This window comes from Coenobita brevimanus, chromosome 47 (genome assembly GCF_032717465.1).
Source record: "Coenobita brevimanus isolate Jiangsu-jjx chromosome 47, ASM3271746v2, whole genome shotgun sequence".
Lineage (NCBI taxonomy): Eukaryota > Metazoa > Arthropoda > Malacostraca > Decapoda > Coenobitidae > Coenobita > Coenobita brevimanus.
Window position 1 is genome coordinate 20,384,674 of NC_137000.1, and position 21,412 is coordinate 20,406,085.

At 42.1% G+C, this 21,412-nt stretch overlaps 1 protein-coding gene across 1 annotated transcript in view; it reads left to right on the forward strand.

The window, feature by feature from the left end:
* Window positions 1–21,412, forward strand: part of LOC145399112 (solute carrier family 23 member 1-like) — a 753,597-nt gene that overhangs the window by 240,563 nt on the left and 491,622 nt on the right. The window lies entirely within an intron of this gene.

Consider the following 21,412-nt stretch of genomic DNA (forward strand, 5'->3'; position numbering starts at 1 on the left):
GTTTCCGTTTCCCTCATCCTGTCATGCCTTCCCCCACCCAGTCTCTCCTATCTTGCTTCCATTTCCTCAACGTTTTATCCTCTCTGCCTCTCAAAATCTTTCTCATCTCTCCCCTCCTCCTTTGAATATCACTCTCTTCCCACACTATCTACTCTAATCCCTATCCCAGTCTTTAGCCTTATTCCTTTCCTTATCTCTACCCGTATCGCTACAGCTGTCTGTATCTCTGCCCCTATTCTTACTTTATCCTTAACCCTATCCCTACTTTTATCCCTACCCCTGTCCTTTCCTTTATCCTACCCCTGTCCCAACCTCTTTCCCTACCCCTGTCCCTACCTCCTTCTACCCCTGTCTCTATCCGTAACCCCGTCCATTCCTCTAACCCTACCTATATTCTTAACCTTTACCCTTGTCCTTACCTGTATCCCTACCTCAGTCCTTATCCCTGTCCTTACCCCATTCCCTTTCCTTCCCTCTGTCCCTGTTCCAATTCCTTTTCCTATCGCTACTCCTTTCCCATTCCCTTCCCCCTACCACTGGCGCTGGAGACGAACTTATACTCAGAGGCTCCACAGTTATTGACAGACAGAACTGATGGCCAAGGGGAAGGCCTTATCATGTACAATAACACAGCCAACCTCTACAAATACACAGCACAGAGAACAAAATCACTTTCCTGAATAACACCATAAGAAGTACATTCATTCAGTACTAAATCTGGTAAAAAACAACAGCAACAACACCAATATTAGTATTTACACTCTCCGTGACACCTTCCACATCATAACAGTGCAATAGAACCGTCAGCCACTTCCTCTATCATAAACACGTAACTCTGTATTGCCTGGGACTCCAGTGCTTAAGACGGTGCGCGGTATGTACTGACTGAAAACAAGAATGAACACCCAGAGAATGCAACATCTGTGACCACCAACTAGTCTTAGGACCGAATATTTGACTGTGCCATGTGATCATTACCTTCGATATATTACTCTCAAAACTGAATTACTTTATTCATGGCTAACCCCCAGCTCTTGCTCTAGCTTTGGTTCAGAATAGATTATAACTGCCTGATGGGGTTTGCTTAGTGATTTCTATGACCATTCCTTGTGACCTTTACCCCTTGCTGATTCTTTTAAGACTCTCATACCGGTATCTTTATCATTGCTTTAACCTGAAAACAAGCACGAAATTTAGACTGCATCTGATAATGCCTGATTAAATTGACCTTGTAATGTGACTTTGACCCAAGACCTATTGTTTCCAGAAACAATTGGTCAACCTTTTGGGTAATCCTCAACTCATCCACGAAGTTGGATCCAAATAAGATGAAAACTATTTTAGTTATTTTCTACATAAACACAAACAAGGTCGAACTCTGGCCTTACTTTGTGGCCATGACCTTTGATTTTCAAAATTCAATTCCTTCATTTTTGTTTGACCCTTAACACTTCCGCCAAGTTTGGTTCAATTTAGGTCAAAATTGAGTTTTCCTTGCCCTTTATCTTTGATCTTGATCTTTCTCTGTGACCTTGATTTTTTATGGAATGTTAAAAAAAAAATTGAATCCTTTTATTCCTGCCATATTCTCACCCCTTTCACGAAGATTGCTCTAAAACGGATAAAAACTGCTTTAGGTGACCGTGACCTTTAACCTGTTCTAAAAAAACAATAAATGTACTTCCTGGCTCACCCTTAAACCTACCGACAAGTTTCTTTAAAATCGCATTAAAACTGAGTGATTTTTGTTAAGACACAAACACACACGGGTTTAACTTTGACCTTTCCCTGTGATATTGACTTGGACTGATTGTTCTCAAAACTGAATCTTTTAATCCTTGCTTTACTGTCCACCATGTTCCAAAGTTTGGTTTAAATTGGATAAAACCTGTTTAAGCTGATTTTGCTAGGTCAACGTTTGACCTAGCCATATGACCCTGACGTTTGATTTCCTGTTCTCAAAAACACAACGGCAATTTCTCAATCCTTCCATCAGGTTTGATTAAAATCGGTCAGAAACTTTAAAAGCTATTCTGTGTAAGCACACACACACACACACACACACACACACACACACACACACACACACACACACACACACACACACACACCTGCTCTCGCTTCATATTTTGCGGGTGTAACAGCCGCCAAGGTTTGAATATTGCTTGGCAACTCAATCAAATGGACATTGTCAGCAACAGCTAATGAAATATCTAAAGTATATCCCACACAAAGCTCATTACTCCTTCTCTTCCCCTCACTTTCACTCAATACCACCTGCTGGACAGAATTCAAGCTTTCTTGATATTGCTATCCTTATCATTATTATCTATCTGTCTAACTATATACCTAGGCTGCTTCCCTCAAGGAAAGGGAGGTAGCCAAGACAGGACAACACACTCCCCATTTACTCATCCATTCAAACACATTCATTCGCATCTTAGCCCCAAAGGGGAGAAGGGACAGATCCTCACAAGGGTCAACTGCGCAGTGCAGGGCCAGACAGCAGAGCTGGTTTACCCCTGCCACATCATAATAGATCCATCCCCTTACCTGGCCTGACCTGACTAGCTGATCAGACCAAAAGCGGGAGAATATCCCCTCAGGGCTGCGTCATCATTTATTCATTCACAATTTCTCTCCATTTATTTCTGACACGCACAGCCACTCTTCCTTGCTCAACAGACATCCCTCTCACATCCAGTGCTCTCTTCACACTGTCCATCCATCCTATTTGTGGACACTGAAAAACTGAAAATAAGGGGCGTCTTCTGATAAGTAGAGTGGTGGTCTTATAGGGAGGTGCAGACTGAAATGTTAATGAACTGTAGCTTTCAAGAACAATCTCTTGGGAGTTACTGATTCACTGTGTGGATGGACAAGGGGCCTAGCAAAACAGGTAACATGGTGGTAGGATAAGGGTGTAGAAGCTGCAGCCATGGAGAAAAGAAGATTTTTCCAGAAACGAAAGAGTGATAACACAGAGGAATACTTGGCTGCCAAGCACAGGGCTAGAAAGGAGATATACAGGGCAAAATCTGATTCTCAGAGACTTTTGCTGGGTAAACTAACTAGTGTTTAACTCCTTAACCGCAGGGCATCACTTTCGTGATGCTTGGGCGCAATGGATCATACTTCGGGGAGTCACTTTTGTGATTCTGTGTTATTTTGAATTCTCCTGGGTTTACAAGTGGTTGCTTGTATCATCTATCAGTACTGCCAATGTCCAACACTAGTCAGCACTCCTAATCTCATCTGTACTCCCATCCATTGTTGACAATTTAGTCATTTCTCCCCGTTCTGGACTCCCCTCCCTACCTCCCCTCCATTACCCTCTCCTCTCGCCTGCCCAGCAGCGCTGTGTTAAGCAAATCTTCCCCGGAATTTTCCACTGATTTCATCCATTGAAATAAACCCTATGTCCTTTTCTTATACAAAATAATATATACAAAAAACAAATAAGGTAAGTGATAGTGCCATACACCTGGAATTGGCTAATTATCACCTGACAACACCTCACGTGCACTCGTTCGCTAATTTCCCCCAGTAATTTCCCTTTGAAATATGCCATATAATCTGTTCTCGTAATAAAAATGTATATTTATGAAAGGGAGAAGCCTGAGTGATTATTACATTCACCTAGAACTACCTATTTTTTTATGTATTGTCGAGATTTCCTACCAATCATTTCATAGCATGTAAATTAGCAGCTATCACCCTATTGACCTTGTCAACCCTTGCCTGCCCATATACGCCGCAGGAATCAGTTCCTTGTCATCCTCTGAGGTGAAACTATGTCGCACTCGTGCCCCTCCATTTCCGCCGCTTCTGCGCCCATTGCAAAGGGCCCTGTGACCTTTACCCCTAGAAAAACTCGTGTGGGAAGCAGTAAAGGACTTAGTGACTCGGCAGTGGAACGTGAACTGGCAGAATTATCTATAATAATGATGGATAGTGACTTTGATCCTTCGGGTGAATGGTGTGATGAGCCTGGGGAGGAAATGGTTACAGAAACTCCTAGTACGAGTGCTTCAGTGTCACAAGTTATCCCTAGCTCCAAGGGAAAACAGCCATTAGTGCAAAGAGGGAAGGAATTGGGAAGGGAGTGAACAATGGCCCCGGAACAATGGCCCCGTGTGACCCAGGCCACCATGAGGCCCGAGGTGATTCACCTCCCTGCTCCCCCAGACCCACTTCACTAATTTCTTCCTCATCTTCAGCAGAATTTTCTCCTAAGTCTTCGTCGTCGGAGTCTCCACCAGCACCTACAGTGAAGGCAGGCCTTAGGGGACGAGGTAAATCCCTGACTTGTAAAAGCAGAGTAGCAACTAGAGTAAGGGCTGCTAGTGCTACACGGCAACCTAGGGTCAGTGAGAGTGACCTTGAAACAGCCCAGTCTGCCTCAGAGCCACCCTCCACCCTCACCCACCCTACACCGCCACGACAGGGAATCCTGGACGCCTTTGTGTGGACGGCAGGTTCCTATTTCGTCCCTGAACATCTTCATTTTGACGAGAGTTCCTCAGGAATACAGCCTGCCTTCACTCTTGATGAGGATGCTGAGTATGTGGAATTCCTTTTGGCCTTCCTCGATGACGAAGTCATGCAGTACATATGTGATGAGACAAACAAGTATGAATCACAATGTGCTGCAAGTGGTGCAGGTGCAGCAAAGATGCAACAGTGGACTGTGCTGGGAGTGCAGGAGCTGTATGTGTTCTTCGCCCTCATGCTTCTCATGCCACACTCAAAGAAGCATGAGTTGGAAGAATACTGGTCCATGGACCCCTTACTACCCTCACCCACTTTCAGTAAGTACATGGCCAGAGATTGCTTCCGGAACATCATGGGAAACCTGCACTTCACCAACAACGATGCACCTTCACAAACCGACCCACTCTGGAAGATCCGGGACATTCTGGGCAGAATGAAGGATAAGTTTATGTTATTCTTCCACCCCTTTCAGAAGGTTGTCGTAGACGAATCCTTGGTTTTGTTCAGAGGACGTCTTAGGTTTGTACAGAACATTCCAAGCAAACGCCATTACTTTGGAATCAAGTTCATTGTACTGTGCAACTGCAAGACGGGGTACATCCTTGACTTCGTCATCTGTTCAGCCAGCACTGTCGATCTGGACGAAACACATCCCCTTGGCTTCTCAGGCTGTGTAGTGAAAGTGCTGCTTGAAAGGTATTTTGGTGGGAATCATGTGCTGTATACTGACAACTATTATACAGCACAGAAACTTGCTAAATATCTTTCAGAGCATGGCATCGACTCCTGTGGCACTGTGAAGAGCAATTGTGCCCACTTCCCCAAATTCCCAGAGGCAGGAAACTCGCAGCGAGGAGATGAGCACCTACGCAAGTCTGAGAAGATGTTGGCAATATGGTGGCATGACAAGAGGGTCGTGCACATGCTCACCACCATACACAAGGGGGAAATGAAAGACAGTGGGAAGGTCGACTGTAGGACTGGCGAACCTGTGAGGAAACCTGATGCTGTCATAGACTATAATATCAACATGCGGCTGGTAGACAAGTCAGACATGATGACTGGAGAGATCGACTGCCTCAGGAAGAACACTAGGTGGTACAGGAAAGTTTTTCTGCATGTCATAGACATGACGATGCTGAACGCCTTCATCCTGTACAAGATGAAGTCCTTCTCCCTGAGGTTGTTCGCCAGGACTTGTGTTCAGCAGCTGCTTGAGAGATATGGTAGGGTGACAGCAGCAGCTCCAAGGCGCCATGCAGTAAGACTTCCCGACAGACTTGTGCAGAGGGCGTACATGGATCGACACAGACTGGTGCAAATGCCTGCCACAACCAAGAGGAAGGCTGCGATCTGCAGGTGCCAGGTGTACATACCAGCTGATGCACACCTGAGCACAAATGCACCTCTTGGCAGTGCGCTGAGTGCCAGGTTCCCCTCTGCGTTACCTGCTTCTTTGATTACCACAGCCTAAAGTAGTTCTAAAAGTGCAAGTGGAAAATGTAAATAATGTGTAAATACTGTGTAAATAATGTGTAAATAGCAAGTGAAAGCAATGGATGTAAATATGATGGAACAGTGTAATATAGTTTTATAAGTTACTGCAAGTGGCAGTGCATTACATAGTGTACGTAAAATAGAAGTGTAAATATTGAAAATACAATAGAAAATGTAAATAGAAATGTAAATAATTAGTAATATAAGAATGTGAGTACAAATACTTGAAGTTATGACAGTGAAAGTGAAATCGTGGCTCTCTACGTATTTTACTGAAAGAGAAATTGAATGCCTACAGTGATAATAAACTACTATTACTGAAGGAAACTTATGGATAAAGACTGAAGATGTATATAAGTGTTATATAGTAATAGGAATATAAAGTGTGAGTGTTTTTATGAATAATAAATGACAGAATACCAGCGGCGAACGAGCTCAAGTGGGAAGGTCATATGCACTCGTAATTTTCATTGCTTTCACAGTGTTTTCTTTTGGAGTATGGATTCCAAACCATTTGAAAATCACAGAATAGTGTTTCTAGTGATAATATCAGGCTGTGGTAATCATATTACGGGATGACGGGAAGTGTAAAGTGGAGACTTTGTTACCAACTTCAGAGGTCTCCACAAGTCCTACGGTACTCGACGAAGGCTCAACAAACATCCCAGGAGAAAGCTGAAGGTATGTGCCATAGGCATATGAAATTTTAATATTCTAGGACCAATAACTGATTTTTGGCAAATATTTTTAGAAAGTCTGTCGGAGCGCGAATATCCCAGCAGGACACGCAAGTCGAGCCAAAACAACCCCGCGGTTTAGGGGTTAAATAGCAATGCGGTATTTAAAACGGCAAGCCAGATGAGAGGAGATATACATAGCAACATCTGAGTCTCAGAGACTTTTGCTGGGTAGCCTAAAGACACCTGGGTCTGTGAGACCCGGCCACTTTTTGCCACTTACTAGTTCAGCAACTATGATATGCCAGGGACCTCTGTCCTTCCCAACAGCTTCCTAAGATTGGATGCCCATGCTAAAGGTGGCTGTGTGGTTTTCCAGGTCTCCTTCTGTTTTGGTGTATAACACACTAAAATCGTAGTCGGGTCAGTGAGACCCAGGTGTCCTGGATAAGGGGAGCTGAAATTTACTGTTGTGTGATGCAAATTTTTTGACCCTGTGAATTGCCCTCTCCACACCACGAAGACCCTTCATGCCACTAGCTTTGACAGCAGTGTGAGCATCATTGTATCGTTTCTTTTCTTATGGAGTCCATGTAAACAGAAGCGGTACAGATTTTTTTCAAAAATTTGCCTTAAATGCTTTAAATATGCTAATTTTAATTGTATATTCATTATTGCATAATAAATTGAACCAAAAAGGTTGTAGATTGGTCAAAGATTCAGTAAATAAAACACAAGTATTTTTTTTTTTTTTTTTCTATTTGGTGGGTCTGTGAGACGCAGGTGTCCTAATGGTGTATAGGCGCAACTAGGTGTACTGTTTCAGGGTTAAAGAGCAATGTGGTATTTAAAATGGCAAACCAGATGAAGAGAGAAAACAGTGATACATAGATGTCCTGTGGGTGAAGAATGATGAAGGAAGGGTAGTGGTGGACAGTGAGGATATTAAGGATATTTGGTGAGAGCATTATAACCGGTTGCTGAATGAGGTGTTTGACTGGAACAGGGAGGATTTCGAGTCAGTGGATCAGGTGTTTGGCCCTTAGCTTTTGCTTGATACTGATACCGTGAACAAGGCAATTGGGATGATGCAGTTGGGGAAGGCGGCAGGTGTGTTTGGGTTGACTACCGAGATGATGGTCTCAGGAAATATACTGTAGGAGTGCATTTAGTTACGGATTTCATATATTCGATTACACAGCGTGTTGTTCCATATGACTGGCCGAAGGGCGTGATTGTAAATGTGTATATGGGGAAGAGTGATGCCCTGGTAAGAGGAAATTACGGAGACATAAAACTACTGGATCTGATAATGAATGGAATGGAGAGAGTTCTGGAAGGTATGAGAAGGAAAAGAGTTGAATAATGATGAACTGCCGTTTGGGTTTATGCCGGGCAAAGGGACCAGTGATGCGATATTCATTGTCCGTCAGCTTCAGGAAAAGTACATAGGATAGATGGTGCAGCTGTACATGGTTTTTGTTGATATATAAAGGGCCTTTGACAGAGTTCCTAAGGAGGAGGTTAAGAGGGCAATGAGAAAACTTGGGACTGAGAAGTGGCTGGTTAGAGTGATTATGTTATGTATGAGGGTGCTCGCTCCTAGGTGAGACGGAGGGGAGGTTTGAGTGATGAGTTTTCACTGAATGATGACACACATCAGGTGTCAGTTTTAAGTCCCTTATATTTTATCAAAGTGTTTGAAGTGGTCCTTAGTCTGGAGGAATTTCACTGAACCTAGTTCCGAGACAAATACAAAGTTTTATTGCATTTTTTGATACATTGGACCCTACTAATGAAAATAAAAAAGTGCACCCTGTTGGCACACTTGAGCATTTTGTTATATGGGCCGAAATCCAAAATGGCCGCCAGAAAAAAAAAAAAAAAAGAGAAATTACAATATTTGATTACTATTGTCACTAGTTTTACTAATATTATATTATTTAACTGTAGAATTATTTCAAGATTCTAGCCATAACAACGTATATTATATATGTGTAAACTGTGAAAAGAAAAATTACTCAATTAATTATAACTGCTTGAAAAACGCACCAAATGTGATTACCGTACCCTGTTACACTATCACCAGGTATTACCACAATATTTCATTTTCTTAAACTATACTGTACAGGGAAAGGATAGAGAATTAGGTCTTTCTGTCAGTAAATATTTCTAAACATTTAACATGTCTATTCCAACAAACATATTTAAACCATAATCTTTTTTACAACTAACATGTTCATATCCCTTATATCAGAATGTTAGACCAACTACGCCCTTCAAAATTGATCAAAATGCTTTACATAAAAAATATATGTTGCTTATAAATATAAAAACACTGATAAACTAAACACATTTACAATTAATATACGAAGTGTCTGTCATTTCCATGTCCATACTTTCCTCTTCTTCAACTGACACTCTTGATTTACTTTGAGGATTGTGGCAGTCAGTTCCATGGCAAGCACAAAACAGTGAGCAGGAAAGTTGTGCTGCAGCACAACTGCAGAGGGCAGTTGAACATGGAGTGCGGGATTGACACCCACACATGATTAGTTTTAGGATATCAAGTGGTGCAGGAGAAACATCAGGTGGCAAGCCAGTTGGAACCAACATGTTTGAATCAGGATTCTTGGTCCACCTATAATGAAGAGGGTTCATTTCTGGTTGCTCTGGATCAAGGGAGCTTCTCCAAATTGCTGCCTGTAAATGGGATCTGCAAACATGTTCTTCAATGCTTCTGTTGCTGGTGGCAAACCTTTTAGCTCTGGTGCTGTGGTGAGCCGAAGATTGCCCGTCTTTGATTGCCACACAGTATGTCTTAAAGATGTCATGTAGTTTTCGTTTGGAGAGCCATAACATGCTGCAATGAATTTTGTGGCTTCAGCAGTAACATCAGTCAGCTCTTCTTATTGCCACCCTAATCTAGTAAGTGTCTTCCCACTCTTTATTGCTTTAACACTCCTCCTTTACAAGTACCCCATCTATACGAAACATTGTCACATCCTGTAAGAACATGGGCAGGTAACAGACTGTTGAGAACATCTTTATTTTGCTCAACTGTTGCTTTGATATCTGCACTTGATCGTGAAGGGCTTGTTCCAACCATTACCATATTACAGACAAGATTTTCTTGCTTATAGAAGTGGCACAGCAGGACAAATATGTCTGTGTCATCAGCAACAATTCTAATGCTGTCTTCCTGACCTTGCCAAATAGACAGCTTGCTGCACCACAATAACGTCAGCTTCCTCATGTGTAGTGCGCAAGTCAGACCTGCTTCTTATGATTCCATTACAAAGCTCTACTGGTATTGGTTCCTTACTTGTAATCACGAGGTGTCATTGTGTGGCAGTAGATCAGTGTGCCCACAAAGATCCTCACAAATGAGATTAATCACCTGGGATTTACTGTGTGTAACAGATAAGCAGACCTTCTGTGGTGGCAGAGGTGTTGCCAATGGCAGTCTTTGGTATCTACTTGCTTCCTTCCCAGCTCTAGCTGCTCGTGTTGCCTCTTTTATGCTTCCACTGTGATATCTGTCAAAGACCAGATGTGTGTTTACCGCTAAAAGACAATGACATATGTACTGCACAAACTTTAGTATATAATCTTCTATGATACCTTTGCTTGACCATTTGACAGCCCAGAGAATTGCACACCCATCAAGTATTATAGCATCAGCTGGGACCGTTCTGGGTTCAGATACTTCCACTTGGATTTTGGCTTTCAGGGTGGCTTTAGAAGGTGACAGCCTCATATCACCTGTCTTTTCGTGGAATATTTAGGGTGGAAATGCAGCCAACTTAACAGAGAACATCTCTCATGTTGATGTTCCTAGAGGTTTGAAGACAAAGCACTCTTGAATAGATCAATGTGGTATCATACACAGATATATTGTCCACTTTAATTTTTTTTTTCTTGAAGTTGATATGAGCACAACTGGTCCGGTGAGTGGCTTGTGAAAACTCTGTGGCCATCTTTCCTCAAATGTTTTTATCATAGCTGCTCCCAATTCAACAACCCTGTCAAAATGGAGATGCTCTGCATATATCCTACCTGTAACCACATTAATAAGTCCAGGTGGATGGCATTCTTCTTTCAGTGGATCTATGCAGCTTTGAAACTTCTCCCGAATTTTTGCTCAGTCTACTTCATCACTTTGTATCCTTGAAGGACATTCTTCCTTATGGGTCATGACTGTGGGTTGTGCGTTTCCATCAAGCATGGATACAACATCTTTTTTCAGGTGAGCGCTGATATGTAGTCCAAGGGCCCACCTTTTCAATGCTGCTGGTTCATGGGTTATTCTAATAATTCCTCCTGGACTATGGCCATAGCGCATGGAAGTTGTCTCAATGTAATGGTCAGACCAGATGCCATTCCAGATGCCTGGTTGATGTAGCAATAAATGACCTCCGTCCATGAAGCACTTCATCAGGCAGTTTGCTCATAGAATGGAAGTAATACAAGGCATACCCTGCATAATTGGTATGACCACTAGCAATGAAATAAGGAAGCATCTCTTTGATGACAAGCAAATGGAGTGACCAATCACCTTCTCGTTCAGCATGAACAAACTGCATCATCAGAAATACTGACTTCACAAGGAAATTGATCCACAGTTTTGCTGTTCTACTTTGTGCTGCTCTGAGATATAGTTCTGTTATCAACTCAGAATAACTGTGGATATCATCCTGAAATATTTCATGCAACAACTTTATTGTTTTATTGACTTTGATTATAACAATTTATTAACATTCAAAATTTCTTCTATCGGCACCTGAAAGAGATCATAAAAACTTAAAAATCGTTAAAATAAAATGGTACAATATGTAGTTTACAGGTGATCATTTTGTTTAGTGCATGTTCTGATAGGAAAAGATAAAATTATTATTTTATTAAGAAAATTAAGAACTGAAAAAGATAGCTAAACATGTTTTATGTGATAGCTGGGTGCACTTTTTTATTCTGATGGTTACATCCCAAAGAATCAGAAAATGCAATAAAACTTTGTATATATCTCGGAACGAGGTTCACTCGAAAATGGCCATTCTGCCACCAGACTATTACGTCACTTCAGAAATGAACTCCCATGGGAGGTGTATGCTGATGACTTAATACTAATCGCTGAGAATGAGGAGGGAGCAGAAGAAAGAATTAGGAAGTGAAGAGATGGAATGGGGTACAAGGGTTTAAGAGTAAATGCAAATAAAATAAGTGATGATATCTAGATATACTACTGTCAAAGCTGAGGGAGTTTGGCCATGTGCAATTTCCCATATGGGTGTGGGAAATAACTCCATCTTGTGCAGTGTTTATGATGAGTGGGTGCATAAGAGATGTCAGGTTATTAGAGGCAGGCTGCAAAACAATGCTAATTTCGTGTGTGCAGTGTGTAGAGGGGATGCATGCAGAGACAGAGAGACGGGAAAGGATTGACCTCACTGATGAGTCTCTTGAGTGTGTGGTGGACCTCTCATGTCAGATCACTTGCTAAAACCGCCTCAAAGAAACTTGGATTATTGTACAGAGTTCGCAGCTTATTCGCTGACACGCAGTTAGCTATAGTTTATGTCATGTGCTCTCTCAGCTGTAATATTGCTCATCCATGTGGCATGGACGTGGAGAGGTTGCACTAAAACAACTAAAATTAAGAACAAAGCTGTTAAAATTATTAATAAACCTGCATTTACAAATAAACTATCTCTCCTACAGGTGAGAATGAATGTTGCCTCCTTTGCTTAATTTTACAGATACCTTTCTGGCAAATGCTAAGACGAAGTTGCATCCATCGTGCCACGTCTCCATGCCTTTCCCTGTGCTACACGAGCATCTGGTAGTGTTCATGACTGGAATGTCACACTGCCATATTGCAAAAGTTCCACCTATCAGAAATCTTTTACTCACCGAACTGCATCTCTTTAGATCTCGCTTCCCCAGAGTCGTTCCTCCCAAACTTCAGCATGCAGCTGTTCAAGTCCAACTATTACAGATTCTTAATGAATGGAGGACACCAGTAATCTGGTGTATGGATTATTCTTTTTTCATTCATTTGTTTTTCCTTCCTCTGTTCTATTATTAAAAAAAAAAAAAAGAACTGGGGGGACATGATTATGTACTGAAAGTGGGACTGGAGCTGGTTCCTGTGGCTAAGGTAAGGAACGGTTGCAAGAAGCTCAGGGAGATGTCACCTCTCCTGACACTGAGGGGGCACTCCCTCCTCGCTAAGGGGTCCTTGTGTTTAGCATGTGTCGGGAGTATAATGCTGTACAATTGTGAGATCTGGGCAGTAATAGTGGAGGATATTCGTAGGCTCAAACATGCAGAGATGATAGTGATTAGAGATGTACACTGCATCCTTGAAGGACAGGCCTGGGGAGGGTTATAATTGAGGGTTAGACGAGTTAAGAGGAAGAATGGGATTTGAATGTGTTGCTGTTGTGGTGAAAGGGAGTAGATTGAGATGGCTTGTGCGTGTGGAATGGATGAAGGATGACAACATGGTACCGTGAGTGAGAGATGTGAGCGTTGAGGGTAGGGTTGCGAGAGGCAGACAGAAAAAAACTTGGGACGAGGTCATAGAGTCTGACTTCAGGAATAAGCGATTGAACAGGGAGACTAGTAGCGATCGAGGAGCGTGGAAAGCTTTCATTAGGTGACCAACACATGCAAGCATTCTGGAGCCTTTATAAACGAAAGGAGTGAAACGAATACGCTCCAGAACAGAATAATATCACTTACAAAAACTACGAGAAAGCGAAGCACTTAAGGGGAGCCTACCCTAGGTGAAATTGTGAATCCGAGACACAGAGGAACAATTATTGCAATTTCATATCTGGGAGCCAAACCTTCCCGACCCACCCTGCGTCCTGTAAGGAGAACCTGGGTCCTGACGGGGTGGCGTCGCTCGGAAGGAAACAACTGTTCCCTATGCTGTTTTTTTTTTTTTTCCCCCTAGAAAGAGATATAGCTCTGGCAGTCATTTTCTTCCTTCTCACACTTCCGGGAAACATTGAGTACTTCCGGGCCCAAAACCTGACATATTTGCCAGGCCTGTTCCCTGCACATCACTACTGTAGTACTGAACAAGACGCGGATCTGTTCAATGCAGATCTTACCGATAATGGATCAGACAACACCACACACATGGGAATGTGAAAGAAGCAGTCCATCGACAAACACACGTCCTGTCACATCAAACCCAATTTCCCTCACCACTTTCAACAACCCCCCTACTCAGTCAACCACTGCTAGTACAACTCAGCCCGTGCACACAAATACTACACTTGAAACACAGACCCACATTAGATGCACCCCCGCCTCTAACATGCAATATAAAATACTAGAACTCGTTGTCGATAAACTCTCCTCCCAACGCCACAAACTGAATGCTTTCTTTACAAACACAACGTAAACATTGTACTTTCACAAGCAAGAAGATCACATGCATACAAAAGACTCCACAGATTAGACAGTTTTCACTCATTCGCACGGACAGAACTATGATCAAGGAGAAGGCCTCATCACTTACGTTCACAAATCCATCCTCTAGGAAGTCACAACACAAAACACAATCACTTTTCCAGAATAACACTCCATTAGAAATATAGTCATTCATTGTCAGTTCTGGTCACAAACAAGAAATCAACATTTTACACATTTCCATTTCCATTTCCCGACACCTCCCACTCCATACCAGTGCCATGTAACCCTCAGCTTCTCCCCTAACAGAAACACGTAATTCTGTTATTCTTGGGGAAATGAATACTAAATGCACTGCCTAGTAGGAATACAACCAAGACAACCGTCAAGGTCTCAACAGTGTAACCTGGTTCAACGGCATGTACATTCTCTATGACACCTCACTGTAAACCTGCATCCCACACCAAACACTTTGCTGTCCTTGTTCTTCAAACATCACATTTTGTTTGGCTGTACTATCACACACGCCAGTTGGTGCATAGAACCTAAACTCATACTGATCAGACTGGATAAAATTCACACACATACAAAGAAGAATAAAACTGAACATCATCTCAGCACAATAAACAACACACCCGTCACCAACACCGACAGGCACATGAAAATGAACAGTATTATACTTAGCACAGACAAGCACCCTATTCCACTAGGCAACAGAAAACATTACAGCCCAAACATTCCCCGGAGATTGCTTGCCTCAAAAACAAAACAACACAACTCGCTCAAACACAACTTATCCTGACACATAAATAACTATCACAAGGCTCCAGCAGTTAAACAACACTCTGACAACTAAATAAAGACAAAGAAAACAGAAAACTGGAACTTTTTTTCAATAACACGTCACTCCACAGATCCCATTTGTCTCAATAGAATTTTAACATCATTATTAATTGACATACATGCACCTCCAAGACTCTGCTGCTATCACTGCCAGCACCTAGCACATCTCTTTGTACAAAGAGAAAGCAGACATACTCCTGGACCATTACACAAGCATACAGTAAAGGCCACGTCACACGATCAGTGGGCAAGTGTGGTGGTCGAGCATGGTGCCGAAGAGCGTGGTTCAGCTGGAGTTTTGTGTCGTTGATGAACCTGCTCGAGCAAAGATGGTGCTTCAGTTCCGCACGTCTACACGATCATTTTCCACACATTCTCCGCTCCGATGCTGAATCACCATACTTGCCCACTGATCATGTGACAGGGCCTTAAGTCACCTTCCACAAACGTGCAATGAGTCAGAAAAACAAGCTTCTCTGCATAAGCAGTCCTTTCCACTCAACCACAATGTAATCCATATCACTCCAGAACAGACATGGAGCATTATCAAGAAAACAAAGAAATTAACAAGCATAAGGCTGGATAACATCAGCATCCACCACCTGAAACATTTAGGACCACGAAGCATCTTGGCCCTCACAAACATCAGCAACTACTCATATGTAAATTATTGTATTCCCAACATCTGGATAAATGGAACACCCATCACTCTTCTTAAACCAAACAAAAACCCAACGCACTCATCTTCATACAGACTGCTTAGCACTCCATGCAAGAGCGCCAAATCCCAACATCTTAACAAAGCCACAAATCAATTTCCCTTTCCTCCCTCACAACACAAGTTCAGAGCACTACACTGCAGAAACTCCTTATCAACCAACCTGACACAAGACCCGTTTGATGGCATTAACTTAACAAGACCAGTACAACGTACACTTCTTACAACAACAGCCATTAATACCGCCGTTGATGCTATCCTTCTTCGCAGACTACTCACCAAAATGTTACAGTACAAAAATGAAGAACAACAAACGTTGGCTTGCCAATTGTCTGTGTGGTAGACAAGCTACATATCTCAAGGGCAAATCAATTCGAATGGGAATTTTCTTAATGGAGTTCCACAGGGCTTCGCTTTTTCATCCACACCCTTCAGCCAATACATGTATGATATTCCCACACCCAACTGCCTACATACAGATGCAGATAACATTTCCATACCATCAACACACTACACAGCAAACACTGCACTCTGCAAGACTACCTCTAAACGCTTCAGGCGTAGGTCGAAGACAACAGGCTGACGAGCACTCCAGCCTAATCCAGTGTCACAATCATCACCAGTAGCAACCATGAGAACAAGCAAGCTCCTAATACAACATTTAACAGTGTACCAGTGCCACCCCCCAGTAAGATACTTGGAGTGACACTGGACTCAACTGCAAGGACAACATACAAGACAACAAGAGGTAGTGCACCCCCCATATGCACTTAGGGCAACAATAGGAACAGACTTTGGCAAGAAAAATGAAACACCCTCTTTACAAACGGTATACCGGATCAGTGATGTCTTATGGTCCCCAGCATGGGCCTGTAGCCTAACACCCACTGCAACACCTTGCAGGCTATACAGAATAACGCTCTTGTGTTTCGTTACTGGGTGCACTGGTATCATTGAGACAGCTCACTTGCATTTTGACGATAAACCTTCCTGTTAGAGAATATTTTGACATGAGAGATGCAGAGTTCTACATGGCAGCCTGTGCTAATACATAAGACCCTATTCATTACATGACAGAACAACACACAACTAAACACATAAAACAATTGCCACAAAAATATTACGAGACCTTCTTCAACAACATCAAACCTCCAGACACTCCAATACTAAGAATGAAGAAACACCCACACACCATACGCATTTTAAGTGCAGTGCAACACAACAGTTCGATCAGAACACTATACTACAAGTGTCACGAATCAAATTCGCGACATTACCCTTTTGTGAGAAGCCATGAACTATTAGTGGAAAACTCACTGTTTATCGTTCAGTAAACCGCTCATTCGGACGGAAGCTTTGTCAAATCAATTTTTCAGTGTCATACGTTATCGTCTTTGCGTGAGACATTAGTGCTTCCGCCGAGCGATTTGTTTTGGGCGCGTTTCACTCACTTGACCATTAGATAAATGCGGCCTACTGCTCCCCTTTTGTTCCCACGACTTACGCAGTCTAGTGTTTGCTTTGACGGAGAGAGGTCCTGTGCTCAAGAAGTGTGAGAGGTCAGCTAGCACCCAAGCTCCACTAGTACAGTTGCCCAGTACTCCCACCCACCCCCGGGTGATACACAGCATTCATCGACTATAGTATTTCCTTTTTGTATTTTGTAGTCTTAAGAGTTTAGTTAAGGTGTTTTTTCCTAGGCGTAAGTATTTAGCTTTTGTGTGAGTGAGTGAGTGCGGTCTCATTGATTTGATTTGAAATGTAACGTTAAATTTATTTTTTTGTAATCAATAAATTTAACAGTTCTTTTTCTTGAGCTTAATGTAAAATAAACTCTTGTTTCATTTCTCCATAATTAAGCTTATTTCCCACATAGCTCCTAGCTTGCATAGACGTTTGACTATTCATAACTGGTACTTAGACCAGTCTTGTATTAACTTAAAATCCGTTGTGCCAGGAGTTAAGCATCAGCAAGGACCTGATATTATTATTAGTATTAGTTATTTATTGTCAGGGGTGAAGTAACTTTCTCCAGAGGCTAATAGTACTAATTCAGCATTTGTGAGTAATTAGTCTCTGCTGTGTACTGTTGAGAAAGTTTATAAATTCTCGTTCTTAGAGAACCGTTGCTCGATTTAGCAAGACAATCATTGTCCCTGCTCTTTAATATTATTGAATATTATTATCAATTAAATAATATTCAGCATTTATTTTAAAAAACACCGAGATATTATAAAAACCCCGTGACAATTGGCGACCTCATTCCAGGATATTAACTCCTAGCTCTAAAGCTATTCACGAGATAGTGCTCACTCATTCATATTTAGGTATTTATAATTAAAGTTTATAGGCACAAGTTTACTGGTGTTTACCGTTAATTTAGCAAGTGAATTTTTGCTTTATTAATCCATAGAGTACTTAACTCTATTTAGTACTTTATTTTTAGTAACGCCAGACGATTTTATTCGCTCCTGGGTAGTCGCTGTTCCCATTGTGTTTATTATTGAGTCTTCCCAGTCATTTACATTTTTGTTTTATTTTTGCCAGTTAACTAGATAAGACTGGTCACCACTAGCTTGTGTCTGTACTCTTTACTTGTGTTTATTAGTATTCGTTTGCGAAGCAGTCGGTACTCAGTTTCGGTTTACTTAATAAGCTAGCATCATGGCAGCCAGTGCTTATGTACAGGAAGCCAAAGATATGGGTCTCACAGACCCAGAGAAAATACAGAGTTACGTTCTCTCCCGGTTTAATTACGAGCAAGAACGTGAGAAAGATGCTCGTGAAGAGCGTAGAATACAACGCGAACACGAGCGAGAACAGCGTGAGGAACGCGAAAAGGAGCGCGAACACGAGCAGAAACAACGCGAGCTCGAGTTAGAAAAAGAGCGACAACAGCGCGAACACGAGCGAGAACAACGTGAATATGAACGTGCCGAACGTGAGGCACGAGAAAAACATGAACTTGAAGTGCTAAAGCTCAAGCGAGATTCCTTGGCTTCAGACACATCTGGTGCAGTTGGTCAAAACTCCACAAGCGTTCTCCCTGCACATGTCCTGGTGACCCCACGCATCAAGCTTCCTTTATACAAGGAAAGCGAGCGAATCGAGCCGTACATAGCTCGTTTTGAGGACATGGCAGACATGTATCAGCTGGATGAGGCAGCTAAGTGGCTTCAGTTTCTTAGCCTATTTGAGGGCCCTGCCCTCGATATTCTCCACAGAATTCGTGGAGACAATCTCACATATGAGATGATGAAAGCTGCACTCATTAAGGCGTATGGTCTCACAGTAGACGACGCCAAAGTTCAGTTCATGCGAGCTCGTCTCCAAGACAAGGAGACAGCTGTTCAGTTCCTTGATCGTCTGCCGCACGCTGTCACCTCTTCTCCTCTGCCTTCGTCGTCGCCATATTATTATTTACTGTGTCATTTTACACGTAGGTACAGTTACACTACACCTGTCACACCTACACCGTGTATTACATACACCACGCTAAACAACAATTAGTTGTCAGTGTAAATGTAGCAACTTTTCGCTCAGTTTGACCTGAGTACGGGATTTTCACCGTCGTCACGGAGTTTTTCCCTCAAGCTTGCTTCTATTAACGTAAATACGAGGTTTTTTCGCTCACTGGCGACTGCGACTTTCTCCTGTAGCAGGATAGCACACACACCACAGTGTGAATCTTGTGTGAATGACTTAGGATGTGTACATATATATATATATATATATATATCCACAAATTTTTTCCCATAAGGACAAAGTTTAATTTTGTAGGGGCGTAATGTCACGAATCAAATTCGCGACATTACCCTTTTGTGAGAAGCCATGAACTATTAGTGGAAAACTCACTGTTTATCGTTCAGTTAACCGCTCATTCGGACGGAAGCTTTGTCAAACCAATTTTTCAGTGTCATACGTTATCGTCTTTGCGTGAGACATTAGTGCTTCTGCCGAGCGATTTGTTTTGGGCACGTTTTGCTCACTTGACCGTTAGATAAATGCGGCCTACTGCTCCCCTTTTGTTCCCACGACTTACGCAGTCTAGTGTTTGCTTTGATGGAGAGAGGTCCTGTGCTCAAGAAGTGTGAGAGGTCAGCTAGCACCCAAGCTCCACTAGTACAGTTGCCTAGTACTCCCACCCACCCCCGGGTGATACACAGCATTCATTGACTATAGTATTTCCTTTTTGTATTTTGTAGTCTTAAGAGTTTAGTTGAGGTGTTTTTTCCTAGGCATAAGTATTTAGCTTTTGTGTGAGTGAGTGAGTGCGGTCTCATTGATTTGATTTGAAATGTAACGTTAAATTTATTTTTTGTAATTAATAAATTTAACAGTTCTTTTTCTTGAGCTTAATGTAAAGTAAACTCTTGTTTCATTTCTCCATAATTAAGCTTATTTCCCACATAGCTCCTAGCTTGCATAGACGTTTGACTATTCATAACTGGTACTTAGACCAGTCTTGTATTAACTTAAAATCCGTTGTGCCAGGAGTTAAGCATCAGCAAGGACCTGATATTATTATTAGTATTAGTTATTTTTATTGTCAGGGGTGAAGTAACTTTCTCCAGAGACTAACAGTACTAATTCAGCATTTGTGAGTAATTAGTCTCTGCTGTGTACTGTTCAGAAAGTTTATAAATTCTCGTTCTTAGAGAATCGTTGCTCGATTTAGCAAGACAATCATTGTCCCTGCTGTTTAATATTATTTAATATTATTATCAATTAAATAATATTCAGCATTTATTTTAAAAACCCAGTCATATTTTAAAAACCCCGTGACAACAAGCTCCCCGTCCCAACATCCGCCTAAAAGAGGTATCCTCAAACAGAGCTGATCGAGTTCGCTTAGCTAGGTTTAGATCAGGACATCACCCAGCCCTCCTCAGTTACAAGCTTAGATTTGGGTTACGTGGAATCACAGATGACACACATCCTACTTGTAAAAAATGACCTCGTATTATAATACATGGAGCACAACACGATGCATGCTACATTAACACGCAGATACAACATCAGCAGTGTAAGGAACCTGTGGGAAGAATCCCATAGGGGCAGTTGCTAACCTTCGGTTGACGGGTGTATTGGGCCAGGCATGACTGGGGTTTAGCAGCAGTCCCCTACATTACCTCTTTGTCAACCACTGTCCATATCCCTACGCCGTTCGGTGTCCCTACGACTGTCAAACCCTACCGCTTTATCTACGCTTGTCCCCACCACTATCCCTATTCCTACCCCATTTCCTATCCTTACACCTATCTCTGTTCGTTTCTTTATCCCAACCCAGTGTTCAAAATGCTGGAGGGGGGGGGTTCTGACCCCATAAATACAATAAAGACCCATGGAAACAGATTATGCAGGAGAACCCACCGTGGGTCAGAAAGAGACCTTCTTAAATGTGTTCATTATTCTTACGAGGAATATATTATTTCATATCTATCTGTCTTTCCAAAGAATGTGAATAGAAATGGAAACCTTTATTATTTTCAGTCTGGAATTTAAGAGATACAACAGTTCAACTGCAAGCTACTAACGATGTTCACCACGTTGGGAAAATGGCGCTGAAAATATGCAGATGTCCTGTATTCGACCAATTTCGTTGCAGTTTTCCTGAAGTTATGTTGGTCCAGTGATCAAGATAAAAATATAATTTCGTTGTGCAATTTACATTTATACCGAATTCTATTTCCTGTCGAAATTTGCGGGGTGGTAGTCACGGAGCGCGACCTTTACCCTGCGGCCGAAAAAAGAATGA